The 21,652-nt window shown below is 44.5% G+C and overlaps 1 pseudogene; it reads right to left on the bottom strand.

Annotated features, from left to right (window-relative positions):
* The window catches only part of LOC125518988 (uncharacterized), a 60,016-nt pseudogene that overhangs the window by 1,768 nt on the left and 36,596 nt on the right, over nt 1–21,652 (bottom strand).

Genomic DNA, 21,652 nt, shown 5'->3' on the forward strand with positions numbered 1-21,652 from the left:
ATCATTTTATCCCTAATAGCAATGGTACATGTGTGCCTCGCTACCCCTTCTGTCACTGGGTGAGGACACCGCAGGATCGAACCCATCACAAAGCACCTCTTCCCATTGCAAGAAAAATCAATCTAGTCAGCCTAACAAAACCAAAGATTCGGAGAAGAAATACGAGGCTATAAGTAATCATGCATATGCCAGATTAAAGAAGACTCAAATATTTTTCATGAATAAAAATCTGATCATAAACTCGAACTTCATTGGATCCAACAAACACACCGCAAAAAGTCATTACATCAAATAGATCTCTAAGAGACCATTGTATTGAGAATCAAAAAGAGAGAAGAATCCATCTAGCTACTGCCTACGGACCCGTAGGTCTATGGTGAAATACTCATGCATCATCAGAGGAGCACCAATGAGGATGATGAACCCCCTCCGTGATCGTGTTCCCCTCCGGTGGAGTGCTGGAATAGGACTCTAGATTGGATCTCGTGGTTCTAGAACTTGCGGCGGCTGAAATTGTGTTTCACCGACTCCCCTAGGGTTTCTGGAATATTTGGGTATTTATAGAGCTGAGAGGCGGTGGAGGAGACCCCCGTGGGCTCCACATCCCATCAAGGCGCGCCAAGGGCCTCTTGTGCACCCTGGTGTCTTGTGGGCCACACGGGCCTCCCCAGGCGCTTCCTTGGCTCCCAACTTGTCTTCTGGTCCAAAAAAATCTTCAAAAAGTTTTGCTACATTTGGACTCCGGATGTTGGGGATATTCCGCGAAGTAAAAAACAAGCAAAAAACAACAACTGGCACTGGGCACTAGGTTAATAGGTTAGTCCCAAAAAATGATATAAAGTTGCTATAAAATGAATATAAAGCATCCAAGACTGATAATATAACAACATGGAACAAGCAAAACTTATAGATACGTTGGAGACGTACCAGCATCCCCAAGCTTAATTCCTACTTGTCCTTGAGTAGGTAAATGATAAAAACAGAATTTTTGATGTGAAATGTTGCCTAACATGTTCATCACATATTCTTTTCTTTTGTAGCATGGACATTTGGACTTTTAGATGGTTCAAAGCAATAGTCTATATTTGACATGAAGACTTCAATACTCAAGCATATTAACAAGCAAGCATGTCTTTCAAAATATCAACACTAAAGAAAGTTATCCCTAGCCCATCATGCTCAATCATTGATCCACTCCCGAAACACACTCGAATATTAGCTACATCCAATGATCAAGTATGATCATAGTGCTCCCTAGTTGGTGCTTTATAAGAGAAGACGGAGACTCAAAATAAAAATAAAAATTGCATAAAAGTAAATAGATAGGCCCTTTGTAGAGGGAAGCAGAGATTTATAGAGGTGCCAGAGCTCAAAGCTTAAATTGAGAGATAATTTTTTTTGACAGGCATACTTTTCCCGTCAATGAAAATGACCGTGTAATTACCAACACTTTCCACGCTAGATACATCATAGGCGGTTCCCAAACTTAAAATAAAGTTCATTCCTTTTTCCACCATACTTTCACACTCCATGGCTAGTCCTATCCATGGGTACCATCCATACCAACAGTTTCCAAGGAATTTATTATTTGACAACATAAAGTAAATTTATTTTTTATTTCAGGACTGGGCATCCCTATTACCGTTGTACTACCGTGCAATGACAAGTGAATAAACACTCATCCTGAGAATAACACATCTAGCATGGAAAATATTGGCCATCTCCTGCCGCTTCATGAGCGGTACGAGCACACAAAAAGGAAATTCATTTTGAAAATTAGAGATGGCACATACAAATTTACTTAGAACGGCACGGAAATACCGCATATAGGTAGGTATGGTGGACTCATATGGCAAAACTGGGTTTAAGGATTTTTGATGCACAAGTAGTATTTCTACTTAGTACAAATGAAGGCTAGAAAATAGATTGAGAAGCATCCAACCAAGAAATAAAAATTCACATAAACGAGCATTACACATAACTAACACCGAATAATTCACCATAAGTAGGATGTAATTTCATTGCATAACTATTGACTTTCGTGCTTGCATAGGGAATCACAAACCTTAACACCAGTATTCTTACTAAAGCATAATTACTCACCGACATGACTCACATATTATTATCATCATATCTCAAAACTATTACAAAGAATCAAGTTTATTTTGTCCAATGCTCTTCATGAAATTTTTTATTATATCCCTCTTGAATATCTATCACTTTGGGACTAATTTCATATGTTGCAATTGCTTTTTGATAATCTCAAACAAATTTAAGTGAAGAACATGAGCATAAAAATTTTCATCTCTCAAAATAATATAAGTGAAGCATGAGTGAATTTCTTCACAAATTTACTAACTCTCCAATAAATATATGTGAAGCATGAGAGTATTTCTCCAAAAATATTAAAGCACACCATGGTAAAAAAGATATAAGTGAAGCACTAGAGCAATTCCATAGCTCAAATTTTTTTAAGTGAAGCACACAGAGCAATTCTATCAAATCATAGCATAATTTTGGCTCTCTCAAATAGATGTATCCAGCAAGGGTATATGAGACAAACTGAAAAGCAAAACAAGCAAACACTCATAAAATACAAGACAGCTCCAAGCAAAACTCATGATATGTGACTAATAAAAATATAGCTCCAAGTAAAATTACCGATGTCGTTAGACGTAAGAGGGGATGCCTTCAGGGGCAGCCCCAAGCTTAGTTGCTTGGTTCTCCTTGAATATTAACTTGGGGTTCCATGGCCATCCCCAAGCTTAGGCTCTTTTCACTCCTTATTCCTTCATCCATCATGATCTCACCCAAAACTCGAAAACTTCAATCACACAAAACTTAACAAAACCTTCGTGAGATCCGTTAGTATAATAAAGAAAATCACTACTCTAAGTACTGTTGAAAACCCATTCATATTTTATTATTGCATTATATCTATTGTATTCCAACCTTTCCGTGGCATATACACTTCAATACAATCCATAGATTCATCAAAAGAAGCACACAATGCAAAGAAAACAAAATATGTCAAAAACAAAATGATTTGTAGTAATATGGACTTTCTCCATACTTCTGTAACTCCAACAATTCGGAAAACTTAGGACAACGTACGCAATTTGTATATCAATCTTCTTTTAAAAAAAATCAGAATTTTATCACGCTTCTGAGATTTTTAAGAATTCTGCTACTGGACGCAAAAGTTTATGTTTTTCAACAAGATCAAATCAACTATCACCCAACATGATCCCAAAGGCTTTACTTGGCACACACACTAATTAAAATGTAAAAACACAATCATAACAGAGGCATAATTGTGAGAACACACAAGAATAGAAATAAAAAAAGAGAATGATATATTTTATTCATTGGGTTGCCTCCCAACAAGCTCTATCATTTTATGCCCTATCTAGGCATAAGTAATTTTAATGGTGCTCACATGACAGATAGCAATGGAAACATGAAAAAAGCATCATGTAGCATGTGAAAAACAAGCTTCAGTCTAACATACTTCCTATGCATAGGCATTTATAAGCAAACAAATTATCAAGACAAACAAAAACTAGTATATGTAAGGAAGAAGAAAGAAACAATAGCAATCTCAACATGACAAGAGGTAAATTAGTAGCATGAAAATTTCTACAACCATATTTTCCTCTCTCATAATAATTACATGTGGGATCATATTCAAATTGAACAATATAGCTATGACATAACATATTCTCTACATGATCCACGTGCATGCAAAGTTGACACTCTTCCAAAATAGTGGGATTATCATCAAATAAAGGCATGACCTCTCCAAACCCACTTTTAATATTATTACTAACATATTCATCATGAGGCTTAAATAAACTTTCAAGATCATAAGAAGAATCACCCCAATCATGACCATTATAAGTAGTGGACATATCAAACTTAGCATCGTCCCCAAGCTTGGGGTTTTGCATATTATTAGCACAATTAACATTAATAGAATTTATAGTAAAACCATTGCAATCATGCTTTTGATTCAAGGAACTATCGTAAATTACTTCATAAATTTCCCCTTTCACTTCATCACAATTTTTAGATTCACGAATCTCAAGCAAAACTTCATAAAGATAATCTAGTGAACTCAATTCACTAGCAATTGGTTCATCATAGTTGGATCTTTTAAAAAGATTAGAAAGTGGACGAGGATCCATAGATTTTTATCAAGCGATGCAAGCAAATAGCTGGCACATGGCAACACAAGCAAAGATAGCAAACAAGATCACAAGCAAACAAAAGATTGAACAAGAAAAAAGCAAACGAAAAGAAGCCAAATAATTTTGTGCTTTTGCAAAAAATGTTTTAGAAGTGGGGGAGATGAAAACGAGAGGAAAATGAGAGGAAAATGGCAAATAATGTAAATTGCAAGGAGATGAGATTTGTGAGTAGGAACCCGATAGATATTGATGATGTCTCCCTAGCAACGGTGCCAGAAATTCCTTTTGATGTGGCTTGAAACTGAGCCGGTATTTCCCCATAGAGGAAGGGATGATGCAGTACAGCTACGGTAGGTATTACCCTCAGATGTGAAACCTAGGTAACCAAGCAACACTATGTAAATGGTACCTGCACACAAAGAACAAATACTTGCAACCCGACGCGTAAGAGGGGTTGTCAATCCCTCCACGGTATAAAGATAGATAAAATTGTATGAGTTTGGATAAACAGATCTTGATAGGACACGAAATAAAATAAGTAAAGAAAAGGTGCAGTGAGGTATTTTTGGATTTTTGGAAATATAGATGTGAAAACAAATATGGCAAAAGATAGATCGGAAAGCAAATATGATAAAAGATACACCCGGGGAACGTAGATTTCACTAGTGGCTTCTCTCGAGAAAATAGCACACGATGGGTGGACAAATTACTGTATGACAATTGATAGAAGAACAAATAATTATGACAATATCCAAGGAAATGATCATGAATATAGGAATCATGTCCAAGATTATAGACCAAAGTGATTCTGCATCTACTACTATTACTCCACACATCGACCGCTATCCAGCATGCATCTAGTTTATTATGTTCATGGAGAAACGGAGTAATGCAATAAGAACGATGACATGATGTAGACAAGATATATTCCTATAGGAATAGACCCTGTCTTTTTGTCCTTAATAGTAATGATACATGCGTGCCTCGCTGCCCCTTTTGTCACTGGGTGAGGACACCGCAAGATTGAACCCATCACAAAGCACCTCTTCCCATGGCTAAAAAAATCGATCTAGTCGGCCTAACTAAACCAAAGATTTGGAGAAGAAATATGATGCTATAAATAATCATGCACATAAGAGATCAAAGAAGACTCAAATAATATTCATGGATAAAAATCTGATCATAAACTCGAACTTCATCGGATCCAAACAAACACACCGCAAAATGTCATTACATCAAATAGATCTCCAAGAGACCATTGTATTGAGAATGAAAAAGAGAGAAGAAGTCATCTAGCTACTGCCAATGGACACGTAGGTCTATGGTGAACTACTCACGCATCACTAGAGGAGCACCAATGAGGATGATGAACCCCTCTGTAATCGTGTTCCCCTCCGACGGAGTGCCAGAATAGGGCTCTAGATTGGATCTAGTGGTTCTGGAACTTGTGTTGGCTGGAATTGTGATTCGTGGACTACCCTAGGGTTTGTAGAATATTTGGGTATTTATAGAGCTGAGAGGTGGTGGAGGAGACCCCTATGGGCCCCACAACCCATCAGGGCGTGCCAGGGGCCTTTGGCGTGCCCTGGTGTCTTGTGGGCCCCACGGACCTCCCCTAGGTTCTTCCTTGGCTCCCAAGTTGTCTTCTGGTCCAAAAAAATCTCCAAAAAGTTTCACTGCGTTTGGACTTCGTTTGGTAGGGATATTCGGCAAAGTAAAAAACAAGCAAAAAACAGCAACTGGCACTGGGCACTAGGTCAATAGGTTAGTCCAAAAAGAATGATATAAAGTTGCTATAAAATGAATATAAAGCATCCAAGACTGATAATATAACAGCATGGAACAAGTAAAAACTATAGATACGTTGGAGACGTATCAGCATCCCCAAGCTTAATTCCTACTCGTCCTCGAGTAGGTAAATGATAAAATCAAAAAAATTGATGTGGAATGCTGCCTAACATGTTTATCACATATCATTTTCTTTTGTAGCATGGACATTTGGACTTTTAGATGGTTCAAAGCAATAATCTACATTTGACATGAAGACTTCAATACTCAAGCATATTAACAAGCAACCATGCCTTCCAAAATATCAACACTAAAGAAAGTTATCACTAGCCCATCGTGTTCAATCATTAATCCACTCCCGAAACACACTCGAATATTAGCTACATCCAATGCTCAAGTATGATCGTAGTGCCCCTTGTTGTCGCTTTATAAGCACTACAAAAAAAGACACATCCGTGACATTTTGGGCCGAACGAATTTTTTCTGTCATACATATGACACTTCTATGACGATAATTGTGACAAAACCCGGTATCATCACAGATGTGGTGGGCTCCTACTTCTATGACAAAAAATCATGACACACAATGGGCTTTTCATCCTGGGCGGGCCGGAGACGCAGCTGCATGACGTTCTTTGGGCCGTCCATGACGGAAAAAACCGTGGTAGAAGCGAGGGGGAGGAAAATTTCGAGGAGTTCCCGGTTACGGTAGGAGGTCGGGGGCCGAGCGATGCGCGTTTCTCTCGTACACGTACGCGCGTGTGTGCGAGGCATTGGCTCTAACTGAACTCGAGCGAGGCGTTGGGCTCTAACTGAATCCGAGCGATTGCACTGTAGGCTACGCGTTACTGAACCCGAGCGATCGATCGATGGCTGTTAACTGAACCCGATCAAGCGATTCCTTCGCTACTGCTGCTAACTGAAGCCGATCGATGCTGCCTCTGGGATGAACAGTGAGGGTTGCGGGGGGAGGGGGGTTGGATGAACAGTGAGCGGTGGCGTTGCCTCTGGATGAACAGGACCCCGTGGTGTGGTGGAGGGCTGGATGAACAGTGGACGGTGGAGGGGTGCCCGTGGGGGGTGGTTGAACAGGACCCCATGGTGTGGAGGGCTGGATGAACAGTAAACGGTGGAGGGGTGCCCGTGGAGGGGTGGTTAAACAGTAGCCGGTGGAGTAGCGCGCGGTGGAGGCTGGATGAACAGGAGCCCGTGGAGGCTGGAGGAGGTCGACGGTAGCCCGTGGAGGCTGGAGGAGGTCGACGGTGGAGATGAACAGTATCTCGTGGAGTCCCGTTTTGCAGTATGCCACACCCCTCCCGATGAACAGAGCCCCCGTTTCGACCGTAGCGCTCCAACACAAGTCCATTTCGTCCGTTTTGCGGTACGCCACACCCCTCCCGATGAACAGGACCCCCGTTTCAACCGTAGGAGGTCCGTTTCGTCCATTTTGTGGTACGCCACACCCCTCTCGATCAACAGGACCCCTGTTTCGACCCTAGGAGGTCCGTTTCCTCCATTTTGCGGTACGATAGACCCCTCCCGATCAACGGGACCCCGTTCTGAATGTAGGAGGTCCGTTTCCTCCGTTGTGCGGTATGCCAGGCCTCGTTTCCATCGCCTGTTCCGTCCAAGCCCTCCTGATGAACACGACCATGTATTCCGTTCCGACCCAGCCGGTTGGCTCCCACGCGTTCTGTTGCCTCCCGATGAACACGGCACATTCCGTTGCCTCCCCATGAACACGACGCATTCCGTTGCCTCCCCATGAACACGACAACGATGATGTTTCTCCGTTCCGACCTAGCCATGTACACGAGCCCTGGCCGTACATATGCGCGAGTAGGCGTTCGAGACACCGCCCGTATGTACACATACGTGGCCGTATTTTCTTTCTTGCACCCTGGCCGATGTACGTACGTGTACATGCTACATGCGCGCCTCTACTACGACACATACGCGCCTCTACTACGACACGTGCGCGCCTCTACATCCACCAGTATATATGTACGTACACGTTCACGACTAGAATGACAACGCTACGTACGCTTCGACCAGGTGGGTCCTGACTGTCACGCACTTCCTTGCGTGCGAAGATGTAGCTGGTGGGTCCCACCAGTTAGGGGGGCGAATCGTTTTTTTGCCCGGACGCACTTCCTTGCGTGCGAAGATGTAGCTAGTGGGTCCCAGCAGTCAGGGGCAAACGTTTTTTTTCGCGAAATACGGTGGCCCGTCCGGTGGGTCCCCGCTGTCAGGTGGAGGAATAATTATTTTGCACGTAATAAGGAGGCACTTCCTTGCTGCGGTCGTGGACCCAGCTGTCAGCCTCTCCACGTATAGTCCACGTCCGATGGAAGCCGTTCCTTGACCACGTTGACCACACCGCGCCGAGAGCACCAGGGCGGTGGACGACGGGAGGCCTAGGAAGGGGACGACGTGGAGCCGGGGAAGACGCTGTAGTGGATGCCCACGCGTAGAGGAGTACGAGGGTTCACTGGTTCGCTGCGGTGTGAGGCTACCGTCACCGCAGAATAACAGGGGGTGTGGGTGAGTAGAGGGATGGCCTGGCCAGCGGTGGGAGTAGTAGGGGGCGGTGAGGCCTCCGCCGCATCGCAGCCGGCCACGGGAGGCAGGAGCACGAGGCATGACCGACGCTGGCTTGGGCGGCTGGAGCAAGAAGACCAGAGGTTGAAGAAGCAGTACGGCCATTGGATGGACATCGTACGGTCACTGGAGCTAGAATCGTGCATATTGACTAAGTTGACAAAGCCCTCCGTCCCCGTCAACTTAGTAGGCCCACAAGTCAGCCTGCCACTATACTAGGTCCCAGCTAATAGGGGGAGTATTTATTTTTTTTGTGCGTAATAAGGAGGCACTTCCTTGCGTGTGAAGATATAGCTGGTGGGTCCGAGCTATCAGCAGCGGTAATGTTTTTTTTCACGAAATACAGAGGCCCTTTCGGTGGGTCCCTGATGTCAGGTGGAGGAGTCATTATTTTGCACGTAATAAGGAGGCATTTCCTTGCGTGCATCCGTGGACCCAGTTGTCGGCCTCTCCACGTACAGTCCACTTCAGATGCATGTCGGTCGTTGACCACGTTGACCAGGCCGCGCCGAGAGCACCAGGGCGGTGGACGACAGCGAGGCCTAGGAAGGGAACGACACGGAGGCAGGGAAGACTCGGCAGTTGTTTCCCACGCGGAGGGGAGTACGACTGTACGAGGGTTTACTGGTCCGTCTGCCGTCGCCGGAGAATAACAACAGGTGTGGGTGAGTAGAGGGATGGCTAGGCCAGCGATGGGAGTACGGTGGGGCGGTGAGGCCTGCGCGGCAGCAGAGCCGACCGCGGGGAGGAGGGAGCAGGCAGTCCCGCCGGCGCTTGTTTGAGCGGCTGGAGCAGGAAGAGCAGACATTGAAGAAGCATGACGGTCGTTCGATGGACATCCAACAGTCACTGCTTGTGCGTCAACCTTTTCTTTTAGAAAAGCCTCAAATCTGTGAAAACAGCATACAACCCATCTGCCATTATTTCTAATAATTTACAGCCCATTTGCTAATTCTTATGGTTTTTTTGGAGTCCATATTCTTTTTGTTAGCATTATAGCCCATATTGTGGCCACGGTTAAAAAATTATATGAAATTTTGCATATTTCGGTGCGGTCCGAACTGTTTTTAATCCCGAAATTTCGACTCACATTCAAACTGATTTAAAAAATAAATGTATATCAATATAAAATCCAACAAATTTCTCCAAGCATAAAAATTAATGTAATTTAAAATCTCGAAATGAAAAAAAAGATATTTGAAACTAATTGCCGGTTTGATGTGTTTTAAAAATATACAGCCCATTTCTCATTACTGATAGGCCATTTTCTTGGCCAGCGGAATGAAGCTCTCCTCGTCTTGAAAGATTTGCAGCCCAACAGGCCTGACAAAGCGACTTACTTGGCAAATCACAAAAAACTGGGTTGTGGCCGTGGACCCAGCTGTCAGCCTCTCCACGTACAATACTCTTCTGATGGAAGTCAGTCGTTGACCACATTAACCACGCCGCACCGAGAGCACCAAGGTGGTGGACGATGGCGAGGCCTAGGAAGGGGACGACGTGGAGCCGGGGAAGACGCGGCAGTGGATGCCCACGCGGAGAGGAGTACAAGGGTTCACTAGTTCGGCTGCAGCGTGAGGCTGCCGTCGTCGCAGAATAACAGGGGGTGTGGGTGAGTAGAGGGATACCCTGGGCCAGCGGTGGGAGTAGTAGGGAGCGGTGAGGCCTTCGCGGCATCACAGCCGGCCACGAGAGGCAGGAGCACGCGGCACGACCGGCGCTGCTTTGGGCGGTTGGAGCAAGAAGACCAGAGGTTGAAGAAGCACTATGGCCGTTGGATGGACATCGTACGGTCACTGGAGCTAGAATCGTTCATATTGACTAAGTTGACAAAGCCCTCTGTCCTCATCAACTTAGTAGGCCCACAAGTCAGCCACCCACTATGTCGGTTCCGGCAGCGCTGGGGGAAGAAGACGAGAGATTGAAGAAGAATGCCGGCCGTTGGATGTAAATCCAACGCCTTCTTAGGCTTCGACCTACTGGCCCACATGTCAGCCAGTCCATTTGTTTTTTAGTCCATTTGGTGGGTGAGTGAAACAATGATGTAGCATCTATGCAGCCCGTTTAAATCCCATTTGCATTTTTCTCGAAATCCACGGACTTGCTGGGCTGGGTGAAAATATCATGTTGGGCTAGATGGGGAAATGTTATAAAACATAAACACATGATTGCACATCAGTAAAATCTTTGCAAGGTTATGTACACAATCACTAGGAGTTGACTTGCCAAGTTATTTATAAACAATTATTATTATTATTTTGTAAGAACTTTCAACTTACGAAATAAAATATCATTTTAATTTGATGAGTTAATAGTACGTGGGGTATTATTATTTTTTAGGCTAGACGTCGGACAGTTGAGTTGGTTCTAGGGGAAAGTACTGGGAGAAAACTCAGTTTACATCAAAAAAGAAAGTGGGAGAAAATTCAAAGACCTGCTGGGTCCACCTGAGGAGGGGAATATGTTGGGAGAAAGGAGATTCAAAGCACGGCAGCCGAGTGAACTAGTTTTTTTTACGGACAAGTGAACTAGTTTACATACATAAGCAAATAGCCACTAAAAAAAGCAATCAGGTTAATGGGTTCTTAAAAAGAAATATTTCGGACAAAACAGATAATTACGACACATAGGCTAATGCATGAAACACTCAGATGATAAAGGTGCTTATAAACAGATAAAGTACAACATCTAGACCTTCCCGGCACGCTTGATCATGACGCTGCGGCTGTCCGTGTACTCGTCGGTTACGGGAAGCAGACACGCCCTCATGTCCAAGATCTTCCTGTACATGTCGTAGCATGCGTATGCGTCCTTGGCTGCGTAGGTTATGTAGGCTATATTCAGAGGTACCTCCCATGTGTTCAGGTCATCTTCTTTCATGTTGGCATATCAGGGGTCGATGATGGTCTCAGCGAGGTCAACCACGGAGTCCTTCTCCTGCCCGTTGCTGATGATCTTGTATTGCTTCAGGATGTCGACAAGCTTGTTGCACCAGATGGCCGAATCGTCGTGTTCTTCCTTCTCTCCACCGTAGCGAAGGTGCAGTCGACGCTGCCGATGAAACGGGCGAATGCTCCAGAACCTGGTGTAGCCATAGGACTGAGGCGAGGCAGAGCTTCACTGAGTCCGTATCATTGGTGTACATCACATTCAACTTGGTGCAGCCATAGGACTGAACGGCGAATTCAAAGGGGAACTCCTTGCTGAAGTCTATATCCAGCAGGCTCATCCCTCGGATTGCCGTTGGAGTCTCTTCGAGTGAATGAGTGTGTAGGCGGCAGCAACAGTTTGTTTTTCAGCTCTTGGGGAACTGGATTCAACAGTAAGTTGAGTGTGTACCAGCGACAACAGTTACTACCCCTCCCTCATCCGCTGCACGCCCGGCAGAAGATGCACCCTCGGCCACACGTCGGTTCACGAGCGGGTCTATATTGGTACTGTAATAACAGGAGTTAGTGGTCACTTTACTTAAATTTAATTAGCTTTAATAGAAATTTATACTTAAAACAAGCAATGCATTCGCTCGTTCTATCAGTGCCACAGGATCAACATGCACAACAATTAGAATTATTATTCTCCGGACGCACACGATCAGCACATTTGTCGCACTTTCACAAAGATAATACTACCAAGTTTGAACTGTTTGCTTTGGTTGTTGTCCTCTGCATCATCATGCCGTGTTTCCCAGCTTGCAAGATTCAGAACCAACAAATAAGATCCAAATAATAAGTACAACAAAGATGCCTACACATCTCATTGATTCCCAGCTTGCAAGATTAAGAACCAACAAATAAGATCCAAATAATAAGTACAAAAAATATGCCTACACATCTCATTGATTCACAGCTTGCAAGATTCAGAACCAACAAATAAGATTCAAATAATAAGTACAACAAAGATGCCTACACATCTCACTGATTCACAGCTTGCAAGATTCAGAACCAACCCATTAGAGCCTTTTGATAAAGTGAATATCGGGATTAAATCCATCTTGGCTAGCCATGTCATACAATCGAAGAACTTGGCAAATGCTCTTGACCATCACAACATCTGTAGTTGAGTATTCCTGTTTGCACAACATGTTTGCACAGCACAAACAAGGAGACAGGAGAGCATGATTTTGCTTTAATAGCGGCCTCCTTGAACTCAACCTCCAGCTCTACTTGGATGAGGTCTTCCTGGAGTTCCATGATTCAATTCATGCACCTTTTTCTGCAGTTCACCTGAAATGAAGCAAAGATTGCAACATTCAACTAGCAAGAAGTACTTGCTCTTGTGAGCTGGCAGGTTCTTCTTTAGTAGTTGCACTAAAATTGAGGAACATTAAGGTTGACTATCCGGCTCATGTAAGGTGCAACTATAATTTTCTTATCCTTTTGTGCAGTTTCACTAAAATAAAGGGCCATTGTGGTGACAGTGATGGCTCCATCTTGCAAAGGCTAATAAAATGTTGCACGAGATTACCAGCAGAACTTGACGGAGATTTTGGAAACTCCAGTCACCATTTCGTGCAGTTCCACCAAAATTGGGAGATGTTGCCCACGTGACATTTTAGTTGAACTGCACAAGACACTCGTTCCAAAAAAAGTGTTTTGTGCAGTTCACCAAAAGGTCACAATAGCAACAAGGTGAAATGGATATCCCTATCTGCACAAAAAGATAGAAAGTAAACAATTGCTGGGCAGCAAACCTAATCCTGGAGACCTTGTACTATGTGAGGGCAGCAAATCTAATCCTGGAGACCTTTTACTATGTGAGGGCAGCAAATCTAATCCTGGAGACCTTTTACTATGTGAGGGCAACAAATCTAATCCTGGAGACCTTTTACTATGTGAGGGCAGCAAATCTAATCCTGAGACCTTTTACTATGTGAGGGCAGCAAATCTAATCCTGAGACTTTTTACCATGTGAGGGCAACAAATCTAATCCTGAAGACCTTTTACTATGTGAGGGCAGCAAATCTAATCCTGGACATACTCTGTTGACTTGTCCACCAGCCGCCACTTTCTATCCTTTTTTCAACCAATAATAGATTTGTTCCTTATCCAGTTTGTACTGCGTTTTCCCATTATTTCCCTTTTCAACCAAGAGACCGGTTGGGTATCCAGTCTCTACTACTTTCACCATATTATCTCCTCTTTGAATCAAGTCCTAGATTCATGCTACAACTTTCCCCCCTTTCTTCATTGTTTGAACAAAGCCCTAGATTCGAATGCATGAAGTAGATTTACTCATGCTTTACCTCTAATAATACTAAAAATTTAGGTGGCTTTGGAAGAGCTGACGAGAGTAGAAAAAGATGCACATGCAGACACGTGGGGAGATGGGGCAGTAGAGCAAGGCCGCTTTCGAAGAACTTATACCTGAGGGTCGCCGGGATGTCGGCGGCGACAGGTCGGATCTGCGGACAATACGGCAGGGAGGAAGAAGGGTCGGAGGACCTCCCGAGCCGGCACTGTGTCGAAGAGAACGGCACAGGCAGAGGATCGGGTCCCTCCGGCAGCTGTGGGTTTCCTCCCTCGACGGCGATGACTGCGTGAATGATGCACCTTTTAGTCCTCTACACACACTGGCCGAAGGGATCCGGCCGGATTTGTGACCAGCGGTGAGCAAAGAGAAAATGTCGCTGCCGCTGTCTTGTTTATATCTGGAGAGGATGAGAGAATGAAGAGAGCAACCCTAGTAAAGCAAGCGCCCAGGCCCCTGCGTCCATATATAGTGGAGTGATTATCTTTTTTCTCTCCACAACAAGCGTTTCAATTTGTGTACGTGTCATTAAAGAAAAGAAACTCTCTATTTAAGGTGACTACTGTACGACTCCTACTTAGTACTAGTAGTACTACAGTATTGTTCACTTGTGCTCCTCGCCCCTCCATTCATTGAACAACCCCACGGGTGAATAAACATACAGTAAGTACTGTATTTATATAGAACGAACAAGCTCGAACTATTTTCGCATAGTTAAAAGTTGAGGACGGGGCTTTTCCCGGGCAGTACGCGCGGCAGTTTTCGGGTAGGGCCAGAAGACTATTTAAAAAAAAACTTCGAGACGGCCACATAGCACGGAGCCGACCCCAACGATTTTAAGCTTACAGGCACGGTACACGCTAGACTACTCTACACATGAAACTGCCACATGAGCGTCCGGGCTGCGCTTGGCTCTTCGCCTCTTCGGGAAGTCGAACAATGATGGAATACTACTGCACTGGAGGAGTACTACAGTATGCTTCTGGCCATCTGACACCGATTGAACTGATGCATGTCCACCGCGAGCGGGAGGGAGAGCGTGTAGCGAAAGCTTCTCCTAGTCTTGCCAGCCACCACGCTCATGGGCGAGGGAGGGACGCTCCTGCCTTTGCGTGTATGACAGGTGGGCCCGACAGGTGTGTGGCCAACCTGTCATACAGCCAAAGGCAGGTGCAGTTAAGTCCGCGAGGGAGAGGATAATCAAACTTCTCGTTGATGTACGAGTTGACGCGACACATCAAAGCACTGCACTCGATATATTTCAATAATTTGCGTGTGTGACTCCCAGATGCAGAGGCCGGGGGTCATCATCCTCCTTTTCGAGAAAAAACAGACGCATGTGTGAGAGGACGAGTGCGTGCATGCACCTCTTCTCTTCCTGTATAACGTACTACTAAACTCAGAGTACAAGTTTTTGTGGGTGGCACGATGGTGCGTGCGAGAAGTCCCGATAGATAGGTTTAATGCGTCTGAAAAAAAGACTAGCCTAGAGCTCGCCACGCGGCTATTCCTATCGAACGCCCCATTAACCGTAAGATATGTATACGACGGTGCCAGTTATTGCACGTACACAGCAATACTCCCTCATTTCCGGTTTATAGGGCTTAATTCAAAAATCTCACCAACCAAGATGGTGAGTGGTGGAATATTTTTTGTAGTTTGCAAAAGCACCTAATTAATGCTCTTGTTTTTCTCAAAAAATTATGTTTATTAATGCATTAATTGCAATGCATGCATGCATAAAGTACATGCATTGGTCAATTTTCTCTTAATACTTGCATGCAATGATTTAATGCACCTTGGAATCTGAACATGTGTTGGGGAACAACCAAATTGAGCCTTATAAAATGGAAAAACTAAAATTTTGAGATAAGCCCTATAAAACCGGAAATGAGGGAGTAGAAAAAGAAGTACTCCATCCGGGAATAGTGCCGCACTTCAAAACTAGAACCGTCAATAAATTTTGAGCTTGCGCATCGTCATATTCCAAATTACTCCATGCTATATTGAATTGCAAACCTGTTCACACCGATCACAACCTAAACGGTTTCCCACTTAGGAGCGTATTAGTACTCGGTTATAAATACTAGTATGCCAAGATGACTGCACATTCCTCCTCAACTCCTCATCCACAAAAACAAACAAGTCATTCAACATCCTTCCCTTGCGTCTGCCATGGCCAGCATGAGTTCTGGGTCGAGAGATTGCCACCAGGGAGAGGCGAGCATGGAAGCGGAAGCACGAGAGATGTCCCACCTCACTGCGAGAGCAGCCAACATGTCCCGCCGCGCGGAAGTAGCAGCACAGAGGTCCCGCCGCGCCGTCGATGCAGCAGACTGGTCCGGCCGTGCCGCGGAAGTAGCAAAGATGTCCCGCCACGCCACGAATGCAGCAGAGATGTCCCGCCGCGCCGTGGCGGCCTGGGAAAATTTCTCATGGGCAGGCGACGCCTGTTACAGGTGCATGCATGCGATCATCCATAGCTAGATGGATCAGATCTCCGGCTCGGCGAGGTTGCAGGACGACATGATAGCCTCGTTTGAACAGGCTATCGGCGTCATCCGTCAACTAAGGGAGGGCAATGAGAGGCTCCGGGCTGAGCGCGACCTGCTGAGGGAGAAGATCGTCCGAAGTGCACACCAGCAGGAGACCAGTGCCTTGTTGAAGAGGACTGGCGTCATCGTCAAGAAACTTATGGACGAGAATGACATGCTCCGCAACGAGCTCCAAAGGCTGGTGGAGGAATCTGTGGATGTTCTCAAGCAGCGTCTTGAGGACACGAAAGAGCTCATCGCCGCTCGCCGCGGAGACTAGTTTTCTGGTTTCTTTTGATGTAATAATCGGTTTAGGATGTGGATTGTGTCATTGGTTGTGAAATGTTGGGTTCTAGCGCGGATGTTTGGCATTTGTTGGCCTCTTGGGATGTTGCGATTTCAATCTGGTATCTTTTAGTCCTTCGTGTTAGGCTGGAGTTGTGCTGAACTTCTTATGAATTGTGGTGGTTTTCAGTAATGAAAATCGGAAGGGGCAAGCCCTTCTTTGATAAAAAAATTAATCGTCCTTATATATATTCATCAGTCTTGCTATAAGTCGCAGTAGATGCTATATATGTCCGTCAGATCTTACATCAAGATCCGTGCTTTCAGATTTTCTTTTTTCTCTCTTAAATCTCAGTCGAGTGAGACATAGCCACGCCATTAAATAGAGGCTCGGGCGCCATTAATGGAGACCTTGGGAGAGAGGTGGATGGTAGATGGAGGTCAAAGGGCTCTCCTCCTGATAAGCACGCGCAGGGGTCTGATCGCACGCCTCTCATACTCAAATAGCTACCCTGCACGACGCCTCCTAGCTAATAAAAAATGGGGACGCGTGGTGGCAGGTAAATGGTACTAGTAAGTAGAACGCCCATGGTTTCAATAATACTTGTGTTTCCGATTGTAACGTGACAACACTTGTTCCAAATGACTTTGTTGATTGTTAATGTGTGCTCCTTCGCAAACCGGACTGCAAATTTACCACAGCATGTTGGTGCCATGTCATGGCACCAAGCCAAGTTTCATTATTTTCATGCGTGTTTTGGATTTACAGGAATTAAAAAACTAAGTTTCTCAATGTTTCCAACCCAGCCACGACGCCCAGAATTTTGAATTTCATTCCCATTTCTTGCATGGAACCTAGAAATTTACCCGAGGACACACATGTGATTTTTCAACCAACTTTGGTGCACTGGAACATGTGCTTGTATTTCAAATTTGAATTATGCACACAAAGGTGACACGTTCCCTCCCAGAACCACGAGCCTTCTTAAGAGAAGCTCTGATTTGCAAGAAGCTTATACCAAAATTTGTTCCTATTCGGCCAATTTTTTTACCACGGCATGGTACTACCATGACATGACACCATGCCAAGTTTCATGATTTTAAAACCAAGTTTCTCAATGTTCTTGACCAAGCCACGATGCCCAGATGTTTGAATTTTATTCTCATTTTTTGCATGGGACCTACTCCCTCCTTCCATCTATATAGGGCCTAATGTGTTTTTCAAGACAGCCTTTGACTATTCACAAGAATAATAGCACATGAGATGTCTACTATGAAAATTATATTATTGGAAGCTCCTTTGACATACAAAATTGAAGGTATGCTTTGTGTAAGTTGCATGTCATATATTATTGCTCTAATGTTTGGTCAAAGTTAGCCTCGAAAAACGCATTAGGACCTATATAGATGGAAGGAGGGAGTAGAAATTCACCCGAGGACACAAATGTGATTTTTCAACCAACTTTGGTTCACGGGAGCATGTGCTTGTAGTTCAAATTTGAATTATGCACATTAAATGACCAAAAACTCAATTAATGTGTAAATAAGGCCAAACGAAGCCAGAATAATTCCAAAATTTAACAGGGCACTCATGTAGTTCTATGTTGCCTTTGTAAATAAACTCAAGGGGGACAAGTATATCGTTTCACACTCAAAGGTGGCACGTCCCCTCTCAGAACCATGAGCCTTCTTGAGAGAAGCTTCGGTTTGCAAAAACTTATACCAAAATCTGTTCCTATTCGGCCAATTTTTTTACCACAACATGGTAGTACCATGACATGACATCCATGCCAAGTTTCATGATTTTCAGACGTGTTTTGGATTTACAAGAATTTTAAAACCAAGTTTCTCAATGTTCTCGGCCAAGCCACGATGCCCAGATGTTTTTATTTTATTCTCATTTCTTGCATGGGACCTAGAAATTCACCCGAGGACACAAATGTGATTTTTCAACCAACTTTGGTGCACGAGAGCATGTGCTTGTAGTTCAAATTTGACTTATGCACATTAAATGACCAGAAACTCAATTAATGTATAAAAATGACAAACGAACCTGGAATAATTCCAAAATTTAACAGGGCACTAATGTAGTTCTATGTTGCCTTTGTTAAGAAACTCAAGGGGGGAGCGTATATTGTTTCGCACTCAAAGGTGGCACGTTCCCTCTTATAACCACGAGCTTCCAAATCGGCCCAATTTTTTACCACAACATGTTAGTGCCATGACATGACACCATGCCAAGTTTCATGATTTCCAGGCAAGTTTTGGATTTACATGAATTTAAAATCAAAGTTTCTCGATGTTCTCGGCCGAGTCATGACGCCCAGATGTTTGAATTTCATTCTCATTTCTTCCATGGGACCTAGAAATTCAACCAAGGACACACATGTGATTTTCAACCCACTTTGGTGCACCGGAGCATGTGCATGCAATTCATATTTAGATTATGCACATTAAAAGTCCAGAAACTCAATTAATGTATAAAAAGGCCAAATGAACCCGAAATCATTCCAAAATTTAACAGGGCACTCATATAGTTCTATGTTGCCTCTGTAAATAAAATCAGGGGGGAGGCAGCGTATATCGTTTTGCACACAAAGGTGACACGTTCCCTCTCGAAACCGTGAGGCTTGTTGAGAGAATCTCCGGTTTTGCAAGAGGCTTATACCAAAACCTGTACCAATTTAGCCAAAAATTATACATATGAAAACAGGGTTTAGATTATCCCAAACATCTCGCTACCTAGACCAATAATGTACTATGATTTGAATTCAACATAAAATGGATACAAATATTTGAATTGGAGAGCGTATGGTACATGTAGTTCATAGTGAAATATGATTAATGCTATATGTATGTTTTTGTTATCAAGATAATATTTAAATTATTGTATAACTTGACAACAATCATATTCAAATATGGAAAATTGATTCAAATATAGTCCATACGGTAGATGACAATATATATGTTCACATGGTGGAGTAAAATGTTCATATATGATGGAAGATCAAAATGTACGACTACATCAATTATAAACCGCAAGGTCACCTAACGATATATTCGAATTCAACATAACATGGATTCAAAAATTGAAATTCGAGATCATGGGATCTGTAATCATATAAAAAGGGACATTACTCTTTCTTTGGTGGGAATTGATTTGTTTTTTGTTGTTGTTGAGGGAAGTGCGAATCGATGTGGTACTGTGCAGGGTAATCTTGTTCTCCTGATTTTTTACATTTTTCTTGTAGTTTTTTCAATGGCATCTACAGCAATATAGTAAAAGGGGACATAACTCTCTTGTGTCTTGTATGAATTTTTTTTACACGTTAAGTTTGTTCTGCCGAACAAGGAATCCACACCTTGTTATCCCAAAATTTTCAAGCTCGAGTATCTTTTGTCTCACTTGCTTTGAAACTCCCGCTTCTTTAACCCGCGCCACGCCTTGTTATCCCGAAATTTGGACACGCGCGAGAACTCCCTCCTCATCCAAAATCGCTCCCGCAGTCCAGACACGCGAAATCCCCCTTCTACCCCTCAGCCAGAAATGAAGCTCCACGTCGCGGTGTCAAAACCGGTGGGGGTGCGCTAGTAACTTACCCTACATTTCGGACAAGCGCGTCCCTAAGCTTGGCTCCCCCTCCCCCTTCACCCCACATTCGTACACCGAGGCCGCCAAAACCCGCGAAACCCCACGCTCCTCCATCGGCCTCCCGACCGCCGCCCAGCCGGAGACTCTTCCCCGACTACGTCGTCCACCGCAACAGCTCGACGTCCCTCATCCACCGCACCGGATGAGGATCCGTTGTCGATCTCGTCGTCCCGCTGGATCAGCCGCCCCATTCTCCACCTCCAAGGAGTTGCCCCGACGTTCGCCTCGTCTATCGCGCCACCTCAATCCCCACAGTGTCGTCTTGACCCGCCCCACCGGAACCGCAACACCCTCACCAATTCCTCCGATGAAGCCGAGGCCAACTCGGCGCCACCAAGGAGGCTCTGCACTCACCGCTGCATTTTATCTTTTATTCGATCTCACGGGGCTGCCAGTGCTTGATACCGAGCAGACATGGCGTGTCTCCATCGACGGCGCCATCGCCGGCCACATCATCCACGGCATCTCTCCCTCATGTCGTTGCTTCCTCGACGGCGACTTCCACAATGGCACTAGCTGCAGCTGCTCCAGCTCTCGCTCGTGTTGCGGCTCTGTTCTTGCTGTCGGTTGCGCTGCTGCACTGCTCCTGCTTTCGTTCGTGCTGCTGCTCTGCTCTTGCTCTTGCTTGCGCTACTGCTGCTGCTGCACAACCTCCGGTAGCTACAGGAGTTGCTGCTTTAGCACTCACTCGCGGTGCTACTGCACGACTTGCTCTCTTCTAGTGTGTTCCCTGCTCGAGCATCTACTGATTTAGATCACTGCTTCTCTGCTACTAGTGCTCGAACGCCCTAAACAACTATTGCAATGCTCTGTTACTAGTTCAACCAGTTTCGACAGTAAAATTTAGTTTCTACTGTGAAGTTCATTTTCTTCAGTTAAGTTCAGAGTGAACAGTAATTACAACATCTGTCGGAGCGGCCGTGGCGCGGCTGATGCGTTTTACATCTAGCACTTTTTGGTGATGTATTTTAAATCATCTATTGCAGATGATATTAGGGTCCCACTTCAGATTAACGTTGTCTGTCTTGTCATGCTTCAGCCTCGTCGCCGTACACCTTAGCGGAGCTGCTCCAATGACGGAACCGTCCATCACAGCGGAGCAGTACCCTCGGCGCCGTTTCCAGAGGCCTCAGATCTTCTTCCCCGCCTCCGGCAGTCACACCATCATCATCACCATCCTCCACGTCCAACCCAATGATGCAGAGGTCCACAAGGCTATGCCAAAGAGGTTGTACATGTTGGGGAACGTAGTAATTTCAAAAAAATTCCTACGTACACGCAAGATCATGGTGATGTATAGCAACGAGAGGGGGAGAGTGTGATCTACGTATCCTTGTAGATCGACAACGGAAGCG

Source organism: Triticum urartu, chromosome 7A (genome assembly GCF_056163025.1).
Source record: "Triticum urartu cultivar PI428250 chromosome 7A, HENAU_Tu73, whole genome shotgun sequence".
Classification (NCBI taxonomy): domain Eukaryota; kingdom Viridiplantae; phylum Streptophyta; class Magnoliopsida; order Poales; family Poaceae; genus Triticum; species Triticum urartu.